At 44.5% G+C, this 12218-nt stretch overlaps 1 pseudogene; it reads right to left on the bottom strand.

Annotated features, from left to right (window-relative positions):
* Nucleotides 1-10171: 10171 nt before the first annotated feature.
* LOC117093800 lies at nt 10172-11485 on the bottom strand (annotated as a pseudogene).
* Nucleotides 11486-12218: the final 733 nt, after the last annotated feature.

The raw sequence follows: 12218 nt of genomic DNA, 5'->3' as shown, positions 1-12218 counted from the left end.
CCTGGCCATGGGGAGGGGGAGAAGAGAATCATCTGTGGATTGACTGTAACATTTTGTACTTTGGCGACCACTTAGTTTAAAATGCTTGTTCTCCTAAGCGTGTCCCCAGGCAAAATGTGTACTGTAATTTGATTTTTTAAAAACAACTTTTATTGTTTTTTTTCTTATTATAAGAGCAACACATGTTCCTTTCAGGAAAATCAGAAAATACAGAGAAACCAAAAGGAAGAAAATAAAATCACTAATCCATCCACCCAGAGATAGTCATTAATGCCTCGATGTTTACTGTCCAAGCTTTTCTTTGTGCATCGTTTATTACGCAAATGTAATCCAAATATCCTCTGAGTCTCACCAATTGTGGGCTCATCTGAGGTATGACTAATGGTTACACTGCTGACTTGATGGCTTCTACCTGCCTGTTATCAGGTTCCCAACCACTTGTCAAGGGCCCTCCCCCATATCCCTGGACATCTTTAGGGGGCTCCACGCACTCTCCGATGCCAGTCCATCCCTTGCCTGGGCCTCTGTTCCTTCTCACCTGCAAGTTGCGCTTTTTGCTGCCCCCATTTGCCCTTCCCAGCTGGCCTGGGAGGTATAAATTGGGATTAAGCACCTACTAGATATGACATGCATCATAGCGGGAGCCACACTGTACTGAGTCTTGAAAGGGGGCACAAAGATTCAAGTTAATGTGGTTTCTGCCCTGAAGGGATTCACAGTCTAATGAGAGACAGGTACAGACAGAGATGACCCTGATGTGAGACACGGCATGTACTCCTTGTCATAAGTGGCCACAGGGAGTGTGCTTGGGGAACATGATGCTGGGTTCCAGGAAGGAAGAGGTAGCATTTTTCTTGGGCCTGCAGGATGGCTGGGATCGTATTCAGGAGGTAGGAGAGAGACAAGTGAGCTAGCAGAAGGGTCAGGGTGTAGGTATGGGAGCTGGGAGGTGAGGGCCTGGAGAAAACACGCAGGGGCCCAATTGTGCAGAACAGAGAGAGTGAAAGGAGAGAGTGACAAGAAACAAATTTAGAAAAATGCACTGGAACCAGGTCACAAGGCAACTCAGTGCCACCGATGAGATCATGGTCAGGACAGGCAGAATGGAAAATTCAAGAGGAAAACTCAGTTTTAAGAGTACAGTCCTTAAATAATTGTTCTTGAAAATTAATTTGTTTCCACTAACTCATTATCCTTATGCCAAATATTATCATATGAGCATAGAAAATTACACTAAATACATTTTTATGCTCCTAAAGTTGACGATATTGATTTTGATCTGCAATGAATATTTAAAAATAAAATTCTATACTTTCAATCTACCCAATATTTCTGTGGTCATTTTTCCTCATGTAGGTAGAAAAGTCATGACTATTCAATGTCTATGTCTAGGCAAGGTGTACTCTTGGCATTTCAGCACATGCCCTTCCTTATTACTGTCCCACCTTGTAGCCTCTGCACCTGTTATTCCCACTGCCTGCACCTGCTGTTCCCACTGCCTGCACCTGCTATTCCCACTGCCTGCACCTGCTGTTCCCACTGCCTGCACCTGCTATTCCCACTGCCTGCACCTGCTGTTCCCACTGCCTGCACCTGCTATTCCCACTGCCTGCACCTGCTGTTCCCACTGCCTGCACCTGCTATTCCCACTGCCTGCACCTGCTATTCCCACTGCCTGCACCTGCTATTCCCACTGCCTGCACCTGCTATTCCCACTGCCTGGAATGGCTTTTTCTCTTCCACTGCACCAAGACCTATTCATCTTTCATATTTCAGCTTGAACATCACTTTCTTTGACTCTCCAATTCTGGGTTAGGTCTCCCTATCTACATTCCTGGGGTGGTCAGTCTTTCTCATTAACACTTATTAAAATTAAATAACTTAAGGGTACACTCGGATGTGAGGGTGATCTGGCTGTGACATCTGTCACCCCATTGATTGCCAGGGTTGATTTGGTTGACCTGGCTGGCTAGGCGGGTGTCCCCTTCCTCCCTCACCACTCCATGTGAGTCCCTCCCAAAGCTGCACCCTCAAAGAGAATGACCATCTCCAGTAGAGGAGGACTAGCCTTTGGTCAAGGGCATACAAGTAGCTGTGCCCCCCTGCTAGAATCTCCAAACTTAATGGTACACCCATGCACACATGCTTAAATTCAAACAGTCAAGGCCTACATCTCCCACTTAAATGGAAGCTCAGTGAGGGCAGGAGCTTCTTGTGTCCGAAGTGTTTTTGCACGTAGAGATGATCATTAGGCATTTCTCAAGTGAATGAATGTCACTCCCTTTCCAATTATGGTTCCAAGAAGTTTTTGATAATTCCAAGATTAAAAAAAAAAAAAAATGTGGCCAGGCGCGGTGGCTCAAGCCTGTAATCCCAGCACTTTGGGAGGCCGAGACGGGCGGATCACGAGGTCAGGAGATTGAGACCATCCTGGCTAACACGGTGAAACCCCGTCTCTACTAAAAAAAAAAAAATACAAAAAAGAACTAGCCGGGCGAGGTGGCGGGCGCCTGTAGTCCCAGTTACTCGGGAGGCTGAGGCAGGAGAATGGCGTAAACCCGGGAGGCGGAGCTTGCAGTGAGCTGAGATCCGGCCACTGCACTCTAGCCTGGGCGACAGAGTGAGACTCCGTCTCAAAAAAAAAAAAAAAAAAGTGTTGTCTCAGAACAATTATCAGATAAATTTTTACAACAATCATCCCTTTATTTTTATTTGTATTTGATTTTTCATAGTCTCCTTACTTCTAGAAAGAATTTAAAGGAAATTTATGTACAAGACAACAGACCTGAGAAGCTTTAAAATTTAAGAGGGCCTGTATTTGATGTATAAAGTGATTTAAATCCATGATCTCTGCCTAGACTGCCTGCGCAGGGCTAAAGCCCAGAAGATGCCTTTTCCTTATACTATTTGCAAATGTGCTTCTTCTTTTGGGTGGGCCTTCGGAGTAGTTCACCTTAAAGCTACACGAGGAAGGGACCAGGGCTTCATTAACACCAGGTGCGGTGTATAAAAGCATGCTATCAGTTCAAATCTTTGGGATTAATTATTGCCTCAAAAGCCTTGTGAAGGGTTTATTATCCTCAGTTAGATGAAGAAACTTAGGCCCAGAAAAGTGAATGACTTTGCCCAAATCACAAACTGAAGAAATGGAACAAAAGTGGGCTTTTCTGGGGAACTAAGACTAAACGCTTACTGCTCTCTGCTGCCTCCTATTGGTGTGAAGAAGAAAGAGCAAGCCTCTCTGAGTTTGCTCCAGAAACGAGCCCTGTGTTCCCATAGTGGGTGGGGGGCACTAGGCATCCTAGCATGCCTCCTCTGCCAGCTCCCCTTGCCTTTTGTCTCCCTGCCTTCCCACCCCCACCAGATCCTCAGAATCCCTAATTGCTCCAGTTTACGGGCTAATAACCAGAATCCAAGAATTGGAGCAGTGGGTTCCAGGGCCAGCAGGGCCAGTGGTGCCAGGCTTGCTGGACATGCTGCGTGGCCTCTTCTTTTCAGCCCAGTGACTTGTCACCTGCCCTCTGAGTTCTAGGTGCAGCCCTGGGAGAGGACCAGAGATAGAGCTCAGCACTAATCCACATGTGTGTCTTCACAGAAGGGCTTCACTCCTGCACAATAGAGCCTGTTTCCTTCTCTTAGACAGAAGCAGGATATTAGTGGCTTCACTCGGACATCGTGAAATTGAAACAAGATTCTGAGTTAGACGCTCAGAAAATGTCCACGTCCCTCGCTTCCCTTTCTGTTTTTGCTGGCAGTGTCGGCAATGACTGAAATATTGATTGCTCTCCTGCCCTGCTCCTTGGCAAGGGCCTTAAGGCTGATTTTCTGGTGGTGAAGTCATTGGATGCAGAGCCAGGAGGATGAGTAACTGCCTCTCTCCTGCTGAACTTCATCGTCTACAGGTGTCTGAGGCAGACGCAGCTCAGGCTCCTCAGCCCAGCCCCGAATCAGGCTCTCACACCCAGCACATGCCATGAGCTAACAAAGCAATCACAGCCAATCGTGGCTATAAATCCGCAGTGTTTATAAAGTCTTTGTGTACCTCTAAACTCAAATAACCCCAAGTCCCATGGGACTGGAGAAAACAAGCTACAATTGTTGTTCACTCATCAAAAGCGCATTCTTCAGAGGAATGAGGAGGCCAGGGCACAGATGTCGCTCAGTAAATCACCCAGTGGCAACTGGGGAATGGTTGCAATGGTGAAAAAAATCTGATCAAACAATGCTTTTACATGGGATGAAGGAGAGAGCAGGGCTTGAAACAAAGGAATCAGCCTGGACGGGACTAGAACCCAGAAGATTCCTTTTCTCTGTACTATTTACAGATGTGCTTCCTCTTTGGAGTGGGCATTCCAAGTGGTTGCCCTTAAAGCTACGTGAAGAAGCGTCAGAGCTTCGTTAGCACCAGATTCAGTGAGTTATAAAAGCATGCTATCAGTTCAAATCTTTGGGATTAATTGTTCTTTTGGTGAAGATGGAGAAAAACAAGTTTGTTATCCAACCAAGAGATGGGGCCAACATGGCAAGGATAGGAGCAGGCTGGAGTTCAGAGAGCTCACCCCAGGCACCCTAGTTACCAGGTCTAAGGCAACAAGCCAGCTCAGAGACAGTATCCCCAGGTAAGCAGAGAGTGCTGAGTCCTGCTGGCGCTAGGTAGGCTTGACTCAGGGCCTGTTGGGGTGAAATTCTAGGGCACTGGAGGGGGTGGGGATGTCAGAGAGGAACATCGAGAGAGCCTCTGGTGACAAGATCAACCCCTTCATGAGTAAACTGAGGCCAAGAGCAGAGAAGAATAACAGCCAACCTTGCCATTCATTTGATTCTTGTTACTCAAAATGAATGGACAATTGCAGGCCTCTTGAATTTCAGTGCAGTCCCATTTGTTCTGAGCTATTTACTCAGAAGAATAGAATGTAAGGGTTGTTAGGGCCTGAATGGAATTCTGTGATGACAAATGTGTGAGCTGTATGGTGCCAAATTGCCTCTACCCACTCATGTAGCTGGAGTTAGTATGTATCTACAGGTTTGTTTCTGCCCAAAAGGCTTTCCCAAACTCCTTCTGCTGAGCATACACAGCTCCTTGGTTTTCTTTTAAGAGAAAGAATGCACTGCTCCATTCTGTGAAATCTAAGTGGGGCTGTTAGTCAGTCCTTTACCCACTTAGCCACAAGATTGAGGGCATGTGACCTGAGTCTAATCAATCAAAATATTCTCTCCTGGCCACAGTGATTGGCTTGCATATGGGCAAGGCCCAACATAGCCAAACCTAGCCAATCATAAACTACTCTAGGACTTGTCTACCAAAGTTAGCTGGGAGGCCAAGCTTAATAATCTTCATAATCTGAAAAGCCTTTGCTTCAAAACGAGACGTTTCAGTAGTTGAACTATCAACCACAAACCTAGAATGACTTTACAGCTGCTTGCTATCATAACTCACATTTGAAGAACCTGCTTATATGAAAGCCTATGAGAGAAAGGAAGAAATTGAACCTCCCAAAACTGGGTTCAAGACAACTTCGTAACTACGATGACTTTTTCAGCTAAGAGTTATTATAGTAAAATAATCACATAACTTTGCCAAAGTTAATATATAGGTTAGAACCCTTTCTATCTTCAGAGCATATCCATTTAAATTAGGCTTCCAAGATGCTACATCACCTATCACAGAACCCCTTCACTTTCGTGACCACACCCTAATAATTGTTTTTTTAATGAGCTCATTAGTACTTTACATTATCTCCCTGATATTAACAACTAAACTCACACAAACACAATGGTATGAACTATTTTACCTGCTATTATCTTAATTTTAATTGCTCTTTCATCATTATGTATATTATATATAATAGATGAAATTATAACCCCTCCTTTACCATCAAAACTATAGGACACCAATGATACCGAAGCTATGAATACACAGATTATGAAGACCTAAAGTTTGATTCCTACGTAATTCCTACAACAGACTTAAAACCAGGAGAACTGTGGCTACTTGAAGTTGATAATCAAGTAGTCCTCCCCATAGAAATATCAATTTGCATCCATTGCATCAGGAGATGTTCTATATTCATGAGCTGTACCATCATGAGACCTAAAGCCAGATGCTATCTCAGGACTTTTAAATCAGGCAGCCTTGACATCTACAAGGCCAGGTCTTTACCACGGTCAATTCCCAGAAATCTGTAGATCTAATCACAGCTTCATACCCATTGTTCTTGAACTGGTACCCCTAAAACACTTTGAAAATTGAGCAACATCTATATTATAATATCACTGTAGAGCTGACTAGCATTAACCTTTTAAGTTAAAGACTGAAAGTTATGATCCTTCCACTGAAATGCCCCAACTAGACACATCCACATGATCTATTACTATTATACCCGTAATCCTATCACTTTTCATTTTATTTCAACTAAAAATTTCAAAATTCACCTATCCAACAAATCCAACACCAAAAACTTTTGAAACGCAGAAACATGAGACCCTTAGAGAAAAGAAGTTGAATTGGCTCACAGTTCTGCAGGCTTTACAGGAAACATGTTGCTGGCATCTGCTTAGTTTCTAGGGAGGCCTTAGGAAACTTACAATCATGGTGGAAGGTAAAGGGGGAGCAGGCCTGTCACATGGCGAAAACGGGAGCAAGAGAGAGAGAATGGGATCAGGGGAGGGATGTGCCAAACACTTTTATATGACAAGATCTCAAGAGAACTCACCATGACAAAAGACAGCACCAAGCCGCAAGGGATCCACCCCCATGATCCAAAAACCTCCCACCAGGCCCCACCTCCAGCATTGGGGATTACAATTCAATATGGGATTTGGGCAGAGACAAATATCCAAACTATATCACTTGCTGTCCTGACTAATATTGTTAATCCCTCACAAAGCTCTTTACTGTAGAGCCCAGATATAGTCTCATGCTTCTCAACATAATGTTCCAAGTCATTGACATGTTGATATAATGAAACGAATTGGCCTTTGCAGATTCTAATCCAATGCTTTCATTTGGCAAATGAGGAGACAGAGGCACAGAGAAGGAAAAGGATTTGCACAAGATCATGGCCAACCAATGATAGAAATGGGTTCACGCCCCTACTTGTCATTTGCTATGCCTTGATCAACCTGTGATCCAGCTAAAAGACCTGCTGCCAAAAATTGAGCAATAGCTCATGCAAAGCTCTGCATCATGAGTCAGGATTTAGAACCTCTCCACTTAGTCTCCCAGCCCCTTAGCTGCATTCCTTTACAGCCTTGAAGTTGCTCAGAATCTCAATGTGAGATTTCATGTGCCCTGTCAGAACACAGTCTTTTTTTCTGTGGGGGAGAGTGGGGGACAGGGTCTGACTCTGTCACCCAGGTTAGAGTGCAGTGGTGTAATTTTGCTCGCTGCAACCTCCGCCTCCTGGGCTCAAGCCATTCTCCCACCTCAGCCTCTCAAGTAGCTGGGATTACAGATGCATGCCACCACACCTGGCTAATTTTTGTATTTTTTGTAGAGATGAGGTTTTGCCATGTTGCCCAGGCTGGTCTCAAACTCCTGAGCTCAAGAGATCCACCTGCCTCTGTCTCCCAAAGTGCTGGGATTATAGGTGTGAGCCACCACATCCTCAGAACATAGTCTTGAGGGGGACTCTGAAGAAAGCTTCCTGTTTTGGCATTAAAGGAATAAAGAAAGGTCCATTTTATTTCCACTTTCCTTGTCAACAAGACCAGTTCCATGGAAGATTCTTCTCAAATGCATACTCATTCATCCAGCTCCCTCATGCTTCATGGCCTCAGAGCTGAATCCTTGATTCAGAGGTACTCTGACCTGAGGAGAATGTTCCTCTTCTTTAATTCAGGCACTATGCATTAGCTTTGGGGGCAACCATATATTAACTGCAAAGAAACAAATAGCAAGGAGGAAAAGCAATTGAAAGAAGCAAGAATTTTTAGCCTGAAAATGAGAAAATTCAGAGAAAGCATACTATTTTCATACTTTTGAAGGATTGTCATGGGTCAGGAAAATTTGATTTCTATAAGAGTCCAAGGAGAAGAATAAAAGTGAACCTCTAAGGAGACAGATGTATAGGTCTAGAAACTGAGGCTTTGAGAGTGTAAATGACTCACTTGCATCCACACAGCACATTGTTTACCAAAGAGGAACGTCAACTAAGACCTCCTAAAGAGTCAAATAGCTGGAGACAATTGGGTGACACAAACTTAGGTTCAAATCCAGTTGCCACTACTTCCTCCCTTGGGCGGAAATTCTCTGAATCTTCTCATCTACAAATACTAGTGCAAACCTGCTGGGGCTCTTAAAATCAAATGACACTCTGTGGATGATGTGTCTATCACGGGGCTCAGCTCATACTGACACTCAATCAGTCTTACTTCTCTCACCTTTCCCCTTTTCACACCACATCATCTCGTCTTGTCCTGTAATTTGAGCAGCACAAGATTCACTTTAACCCAGTGTCCAGAATAGGTTTTCTTGGTTTAATTGAAGGACAGTTACACTTAGCTCTTCCATTGCCTGGTCCCACAAGAGAATCAAGCCACAACAACATCAGCAGGAGGGTAGATGTTCAGAAAGCATCTGGCAGTACCGAAGAATATGGGAAAATAATGCTTCTGCCACACCCTGCACCTTACTGGCTGTCTCCATGAGCACCTCATCTATTACCTTCCTAACAAAAGCAATTGTCTGTTCCCTCCTGTCACCAAAGCTGGTGATCCATTTGCCTCAGCCATGCATGCCAAACTGAGTTCGCAGAATATACTTTGCCAGATCCAACCTCCAAACCTTTGTCTGGACTCCTCTCTATGCCTGGATTTTTTTCCTCTTTTTCTATAAGGTAAACATCTTATCCATTCTTCAAAATTTAGGTGATTGCACATCATCTTCTGCAAACCCTTCCTGTGGTCTCCAGGCTTGTTAGTATTAGCTTTGTTTAAAATGAATTGAATTGCCACATACAAAAGACTCAATAAAAACTACCTTTTATCATCATTGCCAGCCCCATCATCATGGACTGGAGTGTTATCTGCCTTGGATGCATAGCTACAGAAGTCTAGAGAGCACTGGAATGGTAACTAAAGAGTGAGTACAGCAGGGTTCTCCCACTTTGGGAGGGGTGGGGGTTCTACAGTAATTTTATTCTAACAGAGAAACTAAGCTGCAATAAGTCTATATGATTAGAGCAGATGGTAGCTGTCTTTCCAAAGGGTGAAGCCTGAGTCCAGCGGGCAGCTCATGAAGCCTGGAATATCCTCTTTCCTGGCACTATCCTGCACCGCCTGACTCATGATGTGAGATAGTGACTGTACAACCACATTCAATGAAGACTGGAAGTCTAACTGGGTAGAGGCAACAACCCAACAGGAGACAATTACACAATCGATGAAGAAGATGCGGAGATAAAGTGCTACTCTACTCTCCACTATTATTTGCCAAGAAAGCTGAGAGTATGGCATGAGCAGAAAATTATGTTCTTTGTTCTTAAATAAATCCCAATAGAAATGAGGTTATGATCAAGCAAGCAGTAGAATGAGATGAACATCTAGGTTAGATAAAAATATGTGTGCATAAGGAAAAGAACAGCAATAACAAGAAAGAAGAGAGAGCCTTCTCTTTTACTTCAATAAGACAGGAAACAGCATCTTTTATTTTCCTTGCTGCAGGGGCTCATTCATTTTCATAAAGTACAGTTTCTGCAATACGGTGTATTGATAAGGTTGCTTCATCATGGGAGGACAAACATGAGGCTATTAATGCCAGAACTAGGTCTTCTCTCAAAGCCTCTAATGAGTGCTGTTTCTCATAAGGAACCCCTGATACCATACGACACTTCAGTTAAATCTTCTGAAATATTGCAAGGGCATGATTGACAAGGTTTTTTTGGTGCTATGACTTTCTTGCACATGTAAACTCTTTCAGAAAACTTGGCCATAAAAGGTTGGGGAAGAGTTTGGCTTAGAGCCACAAAGTTCCAGATGCCAGTCATGGGTGTCTCTGCCCTGTGTCACCACATGTTCTTTTCTGAGAATCACAGTCACTGAGAGTTATACATTGTGGTTGAAAGAAATGATCCATTTACCACCATCCACCCTCCCTCATCCTCTGTGCAAAGCTCACAAGAGCAGAGGCTGAAAACAGAAAAGTTGTCTCTCTTCCCTCACACCAGGGACATTACTTGGTGACCTGGTAAATAGCATGGGCAAGGTAGCCCACGTTGCCAGAAGTGACCCCTGCCAAAGAGATGTGGCCATCCTTTGTCATCTAGAGGGAAAATTCCTTGGTCAGCCACTCCATCTGTTCAGGCTTTAGCCCTGTGAAACAAAACTTGCCAACTTGGTCAGTGATGTGTTGCCAGTTGTGGGAGGAATCCTCCTTCTTGAGAGGAGGATTGTGGGAGAAGTCACTCTTCTTGAGGTTGAAAACCAGCTGAGTCCACATGCTAATGATGCAGTCAGCCATATTTTCACTTCTTGCAACCACTGTTTTTATAAATCTGGAGTTTTCAGAATGGTAGAGGCAATCCAGGCCTCATTGAGAGGAAAATTACAATACATGGGATGGATCAAGATTTTCAACTGTGACTCCACACTTTTGGCTTCGTTCACATCTTTGCAGATCATAGTAAAGTCTCCCACATGCTCACCATAAGCCCATGTTTTGGCATGTGATTGGCAGAGACAAATGTTAATGCCCTGTTTGATGAAGTGGCACACAGCCCCGGCATCCTTGTTACCATCACCTCTGGCAAAGCCTTGATAGGCCATGTCAAAGAGCGTAGAGATTCTTTTTCTTCATCCCATTGCTATTTCCTTCCACTGCTCTGGACAAGGGTCCACTTCCATGGGATTATGGGGCCAGGCATACAGGAGAAGAACACTTTGTGCTGGTATTTTTGAAACGTCCTCCATAGTGCCTGTGAAGTCAGAACCACAAGTCTTGGGGTCATAGTACTGATAAACTTGTAGCTGTGTGCCAGCATCCCTGAAGTGTGTGATTTCCCTAGGATAGTTCGGGCAGAAAGACATCTCAGCTGAACTTTAAAACTCTTTATAGAAAACTAGCTCTGATCCTTAAGGCCCCAGTTCCAGAAATAGCCTGCACAGTGACAAACTAGTCACTTTTCAACATTTCATTGTTCTTACCCAGGGCTACTCCTGCAGATGTCTTGCAAAATTCAGCCAGTACCCCAATGAGCAGGTATTCCTTGTCCAAATATTTTGTGGCAGTCTGGGCCTCTGCCTTGCAGATGTTAGACAGCAGATAAGGCTTTCAAGTATTGTCCTGGTTGGCACCAATTCCCAGATTCACCTTTTTGCCATCAGTGTCCCTCTTAAAGGCTTTGGTGACTCCCAAGATAGGATCTGGACATCCCATCTCCACATGGGCCCACCAGGAGCTAGTCCTGTTGGAGGCTGCCATGGCAAGGACCAGTTGGAAGGCAGTGGTAATCCAGGAGGGGATGCAACCTGAGTGCAGCAAGGCCATGGTGGATGGGTGGAGGGCAGTTGAGTAGCTGCAGAACAGAGTGGAGGGTAAGCGGGCCCCTCCTACTTTTTAAAAGCAGTCAGGACACTAACAGGGAAGGCAGGATGACCAGTTCAGAAGGCCGCACACAGGGACTTCCACTCCTGGGGTGAATGTACCAATATGTGGGGAAGGACCTAGGCTAACCAAGCCCATGATGCGTACACCTTGATGCCCTTAAATATACTGACAATGGAAATGGAACTCCTGAGGGAACCTGAAACCCCTATGCTCCCACTCTGGCTGACCTCCTGAATGATGTTTGATGAGCAGAGGTTTGGAACCACAGAGAGCAGCAGTTGTAGAATTCAAATGCTCACTGTCATCAGTCTTCCCTCTAGAGAAATAGCCCCTAAAGACCAGACAGTCCTGCCCATGATCAGTTTGATTCCTACTGTCATAGTCTGCTCACTGCCATAATGAAATTCCACAGACAGAGCACTTAAACAACAGAAATTTATTTCCCACAGTTCTAGAGACTGAGAAGTCAAAGATCCAGGTTCTGGCTGATGTGGTTCCCCGATGAGGGTTCTCTTCCTGGCATGCAGGCAACTGCCTTCTCACTGTGTCCTCATGAGGCAGAGAAAGAGAGAGAGGTATGAGTGGGGAATCTCTGATGGTCCTTCTTATAAGGACACTATCTCATCATGAGTCTCACTGTCATGACCTCATCTAAACCTATTCACCTCCCAAA

This window comes from Trachypithecus francoisi, unplaced genomic scaffold (genome assembly GCF_009764315.1).
Source record: "Trachypithecus francoisi isolate TF-2019V2 unplaced genomic scaffold, Tfra_2.0 Lachesis_group12, whole genome shotgun sequence".
Lineage (NCBI taxonomy): Eukaryota > Metazoa > Chordata > Mammalia > Primates > Cercopithecidae > Trachypithecus > Trachypithecus francoisi.
This window is presented reverse-complemented; position numbering and strand designations above follow the sequence as displayed.